Here is a 6814-nt window from a genome sequence, read left to right as displayed (position 1 = left end):
ACGTGGTTGAAAGCGCCCTTAATCCGCGAGGTGCGCGGATCCACTTTTGACCCTTGAGGTTTGGGAGTCGCCACCTAGTTATTATGGTCTAGGAACCAAACTGACTCTAAAACGGATAATAAACTAATCTACTATGGAAAATCTAAATCCGTGGATCATGTTACGGGGTTGGAAGGTGTTAGGCACCAACCCCGCCCGGCCAATGCCGGTCTCTACTTATCCCAAATAAAACTACATCGCTAATGACAAACCTAGATTAAAAAAATAACGAAAAATCTTACCTTCGATCTGCAAAAGTGTTATTCCCTCAGATCTGGTGAAAACGGCTCCTTGTATCGTACTCCTTACTTCGTTCTATCTCCGGATCTGATTTCTGATCTCCGAGGTAAGGTATCTCCTTATTGGATCTGAGTGCTTCGAATTTGTTGTGGATTTTTGGGGTGTTTTTGAGAGGTTCCTAAGTGTTTTTCAGGCTGAAATTGAAGTAAGGGTGTTAGGTAAGGAGTTGGGGCTCCAATATTAGGATTTTGGAGAGGTTGTGGAGGCTTTTTCACCTACTTTTCCTAGGATTTTTTCTTTGATACGAAAATAGGGTGTGGAGACTCCTATTTATAAAGTTTTTTAGGAGGATTAGGGTTTGATTAGGGTTTCTTTTAGGGTTTCAATTAGGGTTTAGACTTTGGTCTCATGAGATGGACTTAGTCTTTAGGGTTTTAATTTAGGATTTTGACTTTTAGTCTTATGAGATTGACTTGATTAGTTTAGATTAGGATTTTGATTTAGGGTTTTGACTTTTAGTCTTATGAGATTGACTTGACTAGTGTTTTGATTTAGGGTTTTGACTTTAGTCTTATGAGATTGACTTTAATACTTTGACTTTATTCTTTCTTGGTTGACTTTAATGTTTTGACTTTAGCCTTACTTGACTTTGTTCTTAGTTGATTGATTTTAATGTTTCACTTTACATTTTTTAATGATTTATTTATTAATTTCAAAATTTTTAATTATTAAAGTTGTAAAATTACCGTTTTACCCGCGGAGATGATTTTTTACGTTTTAAGTCGTTTTTCAATGTTCTAGGATGTTTTGGAATCAGTTTTTCGTAGAGAATTCAATGTGAATGTTGGTTTTTGTCATTTATGAAATTTTTTGTGTGAAATGGTCTTGAATTTTATAAGGGGTATTTTCATAATTTTGTGAAAATTGGCGAAGTGCTTTATTTAGTTTTGATTTGTTGTTTTATGTGTTTGAATGGGTTTTCCTAAGCGTAACGTGGGTTCTAGGGTTGTTTTGATGTTATGGGTATTTTGGTAATTTGGTCATTTTTAGTGATTTTTATCGCGAAGCTTCTTTTTAGTTTGCAAGATGATGATTTCTATGTTTCTGGGGTCGTATTTTCTTAGCGTAGCGTGGTTTCTAAGTTTTGTCAGTTGCGATCGGATTGATGAGTTGATTAATCAGGCGAGTGCAAAAATGGGGTGTCTACAGATGCCCCTCTTTGGCAGAGGGTTGAAGCAAACTAGATGGCAAATCTATTTTGGTAGATAGTACGATATCTGAATGCCAAAGCTAGTGACAGTTCATTTTGCAGCCTGATTTAGCAATTCGTCGGGATGTTCGAATCCTTGAGGATAAAACTCTCTCCGAATTAGAAAAATGTCAGGTCCTTGAGCGCTAGCTCTCACTGGTAGTGTCAGATCCTTGAATTTTAGAAAATTCTCCTTGACTGATGTAACAATTGTGCAAGTGTGTGGACTCAAAATCTGAGATAGATTTCGAAGAGTTTGAGTTGGAAATGAGTCAAAACTGAGCATGAAGTGAATATAAATTGAGCATAATTCCAAGAAAACCCTTGGCGGCATCTGAGCATAATTCCGAGAAAATCCTCGGCAGTAACTGAGTATAGTTCCATGAAAATCCTTGGTGGCATCTGAGCATAATTTCAAGAAAACCCTTGGCGGCATCTGAGCATAATTCCGAGAAAACCCTCGGCGGCATCTGAGCATAATTCCATGAAAACCCTTGGCGGCATCTGAGCATAATTCCGAGAAAACCCTCGACGGTATCTGAGCATAGTTCCGAGAAAACCCTCGGCAGTATCTGAGCATAATTCCGAGAAAACCCTCGGCGGTATCTGAGCATAATTCCAAGAAAACCTTTGGTGTTATCTGAGCATAGTTCTAAGAAAACCCTCGATGGCATCTGAGCATAATTCCAAGAAAACCCTTGGCGGCATCTGAGCATAATTCTAAGAAAACACTTGGAGGCATCTGAGTATAGTTCCGAGAAAACCCTCGGCGGTATCTGAGCATAGTTCCGAGAAAAACCTTAGCGGCATCTGAGCATAGTTCCGAGAAAACCCTTGGCGGCATCTGAGCATAGTTTCTAGAAAACCCTCGGCGGTATCTGAGTATAGTTCCGAGAAAACCCTCGGCGGCAACTGAGCAAAATTCAAAAAAACCCTTGACAGCATCTGAGCATAGTTCGGAGAAAACCCTCGGCGGTAACTGTGCATAATTCTGAGAAAGCCCTCGGTGGCATCTGACTGAGTAAAACTGAGAATGAAAGAATAAATCTGGAAAAAATGAACCTAGAAAAAAGGATTGAATCTGGGAATGAATAGATCTGGGGCAAAATGAATGCCCTATTTCCTATGTGAGATCCAAAATGCATTTGGTTGAACCTCCAAGTTTTATCCAAAAATTTTATGAATTTAAAACCTGAGTTTGAACCTTAGGAGTTTTTTGAAAAACTGTTATCAAGAGGGTAACCTTAACTTTGGGGTTCCTATTATCTTTTAAGATTAACATTGCTCAAAAACAAAATGTCCCTAGTTTGGCAATAAACATGGTATTGAAAATAATTGAACGCATCATAAAAAAAAATGCCCCTGGTATAAGGGGGGAAATTACATATTTAGAGAAAAAAGAAAAATGTCCCTTGTATGACGGTTTGAAATATTTGATTACCACAAGCGCAATAAAGATCCAACTTTTAATTTTGATTAATTTTATTGAAGATTTTGAGTCAAGCTCAAGAGAACAAAATATTTCCTTTTGAGACTCATCATAGAATTCACCCTTCTCATCATTGGTACACTTGGGGAAGTAAGAATTTTCAGATCGATCGTAGACAAGATACTTGTGGCTTCCGAATTTATGCTTGGTTTAAGCTAAGTATTGAACTTGATTATTCGGACTTCTGATGTTTCAGCTTGAACCGCTCTCAGCTTGAGATTTTCTTCTCTTTTTCTTTGTTGCTCTAACTTTTGCCCAGATTGCCTTTTCAGGTTTTCAATCTAGCGAGCTTGCTCTAACTTTTGCCTAGATCGCCTTTTCAGGTTTTCGATCTAGCGAGCTCTTTCTTTATTCTTGGCTCTTATTGTTGCCAAAGTTATCCTTTCAGATTTTCAACCTTGCGAGTTTGCCTTAATTTTTGTCTACGTCGCCCTTTTCAGATTTTCAACTTAGCAGGCTTTATTATTTTTTATCTTTTTGAACTTCTAGAGTTATTGTCTGATCATGCTTTGCTATCTTCCTTGACTTTTCGTACAGTACTTAGGAGGACTTTTATAGGTGAGCTTAGGATTGGATATAAAAAGAAAGGAATTTTCAGGCTCAAAAACCCAAATGGCCCTTGTGTGGCATTTCATTTAACATTTTTTCTTGAATTTTCTTTTCTTTTTTTGAAGAAATTTTTTTTCTTTTGAACTCTTTCTAGATTTTTTCGAGGAATCTATTTTTTTTGTGGTCGGGCCTGAAGTAACTTCTCAGGTTGCCTACGTACCCCAGAATTTTGGGATGAGACCAAAACGTAGTTCGAATTTTCCCTCCCCTGGGTTAGGTAATCAGGCTAAGAAGTAAAAGGCATATTTTTTCTCTTTTTTTGAACAGGCTGCAAAGGGGTTGAGAAAGGAGACAATGAACTGGGTAGTAGAAAAATTGATTCGGCCAAAAATGACCTCCTTAAATGTAGTACCGTTTGATTTGATTAAGGTTGGTTGGTTCTAGTAACTCGATTCAATCATAATCTTAAAGCCTGACAGCTTTTCCTGGTAATATCTCCTTAATGATGTACGGACCTCCCCAATTTGGTTTGAACTTCCCTCTAGGATCAAAGATAGGTACCCGATTCTCTTTGAGTACTAAATCCCCGACTTGTAAGTGACGGGCCTTGATCTTTTTGTCAAATGCATGGGCGACTCTTCTTTGATAAGCTTGCACGTGATACAAGCTCTTAGTCGTTTTTCTTCGATCAAATTCAATTCTTCATACCGCTGGCGAACCCAATCTGTTTCTGACAACTGACTTTCCAACAAGTCCCTGAGAGATGTAATTTCCATTTCAACTGGCAAAACGGCTTCCATGCCATACACTAAGGAATAGGGAGTAGCTCCAGTAGAGGATCGAATTGAAGTTCGATATGCCCATAGTGCAAATGACAATTTTTCATACCAATCTCGATGTGATTAACACATTTTCCTTATGATAGTCTTAAGATTCTTATTAGCTGCTTCGACTGCTCCATTAGTCTGAGGGCGGTAAGGAGATGATTTGTGGTGTTAGATTTTTAACTTTGAACACAAAGTAATAACCTCAGCCTTGAAATGTGACCCGTTATCAGAAATCAGTTCCGAAAGTACCCCGTACCGGCTGATGATATTCGTTTGGATAAACTTTACAACTCGAGACACAGTGAGGACAGCATAAGAGGCAGCTTCGACCCACTTAGTAAAATAATCAATAGCAACCAAAATGTATTCATGCCCGTTTGATGCTTTAGACGATATTTTACCAATAATGTCAATTCCCCAAACTGAGAATGGCCATGGTAAAGTCAGGCCAACTAATCGAGAAGGTGGCACATGTATGAGATTTGCATGTATTTGGCATTTGTGGCAGGTCCTGACCATGTGATGACAATCTGTTTCCATTGTAGGCCAGTAGTACCCTTGTCTCATAATTTTCTAAGCTAACATTTTCCCACTCATGTGAGGGCCACATTCTCGTGAATATAGTTCAACCATTATCTGTTCAGCTTGATCTTCATCGACTCACGACAAATGAATCCCATCATAAGACCTTTTGTATAAACTTCCTGCGCACAGGATGAATTGAGATGCTAATCTTAGTAAGGCTTGTCGTTCCTTCCTCAATGCTTCTTCTGAGAATTTTTATTTTTCCAACACATTTTTAATATCTGTGTACCACTGCTTTCCATCAGGTAGTCGAGTAGCAATATTGATCTGACAGCAATATGCAGGTTTGTCTTTGACTTCAACAGTGATCGGCCTCAATTCAATGCCAGGGGACAAATGGATCATTGAAGATAGAGTGGCTAAGAAGTCGGCAAATCTATTATCTTCCCTTGAAACGTGTTGGAACATAATAGCTTTAAACTTACTCACTAGGTTTAATAAATACTCATGATAAGGTTTTAGTTTTTCGTCCATAGTCTTCCATTCTTCCAATGACTGGTGTATGACCAAGGCTGAATCTCCAAAACTTCAATTTCTGTAATGCCAAGATTCAAAGCGACTTCAAGTCCAGCGATACATGCTTCATATTCGGCTGTGTTATTGGTGTTAGAGAAGGCTAACTTAATAGCGATCGGAATGTGGCATCCTTCCGGAGAAAACATGACTGCCCCTATTCCATACCCATTCTGATTGGTGGCTCCATCGAAATACAACTGCCATGTTTGGTTCTGAGGCTCTTCTTCAACATGTAAAATGTTCTCATATGGGAACTGATCAATAGGCCTTATTCCTTCTGCTATTGGGTGATCTGCCAAGTATTCTGCTACAACTCTCCCCTTGATGGATTTCTGTGTAACGTACGTGATGTCAAACTCTGATAACAACAATAACCATCGTACGGTTCTCCCCGTCAGTGCCGGTTTCTCGAATAGATACTTGAGAGGATCCATCCCAAATAACAAGATAATTGAATGAGATAGCATATAGTGTCGAAGTCTCTAAGTAGTCCATACTAGTGCCAAACAAGTTTTTTTCAGGACTGAATACTTTCGTTCATACTCTAACATCTTTTTACTGATGTAGTAGATAGCCATTTCTTTGTGAGTATCTTTGTCATACTGTGCAAGCATGCATTCCATAGCTTCTTCTGTGACTGACAGATAAAGAAGAAGTGGTTCACCCGGTGTTAGTGGAACCAAAATAGGTGGATTCAAGAGATATTCCTTGACTTGGTCGAAGGCCTTTGACATTGCTCATTCCAAACTGTTGGTTCATTCTTTTTGAGAAGCTTGAAAATAGGTTCGCAGATGTTGGTGAGTTGAGCGATGAATCTGCTGACATACTGGATTCTTCCTAAAAAATCTCGAATTTACTTTTCAGTTACCGGCGATGGCATCTCTTGGATAACTTTAATCTTCATAGGGTCTACTTCGACCCCTCTTTGACTGACCACGAATCCCAATAATTTTTCAGAAGTTACTCCACACACATTTCTGCGAGTTGAGGCGGAGTTTGTACTTTTGAATCCTTGTGAGAAATTTTTCTAATGCCGCAACGTGCCCTAGTCAGTCTTTGGATTTGACTATCATATCGTCTACATAGACTTCAACTTCCTTGTGTATGATGTCATGTAGTAGAGTCGCGGCTGCTCTTTGATAAGTGGCTCTGGCATTCTTCAAATCAAAAAGCATAACCTTGTAGCAAAAAGTTCCCCACTGTGTAATGTACGACGTCTTTTGCATATCCCGAGGATCTATTTTTATCTGATTGTACCCCGAAAAGCCGTCCATAAAGGATAATAAAGCATGCCCCGCTGTACTATCTACTAGAACATCT

Source organism: Akebia trifoliata, chromosome 1, assembly GCF_017979445.1.
Source record: "Akebia trifoliata isolate Shusen 1 chromosome 1, ASM1797944v1, whole genome shotgun sequence".
Lineage (NCBI taxonomy): Eukaryota > Viridiplantae > Streptophyta > Magnoliopsida > Ranunculales > Lardizabalaceae > Akebia > Akebia trifoliata.
The sequence above is the reverse complement of the archived record's forward strand: the minus strand, read 5'-3'. Positions refer to the sequence as shown.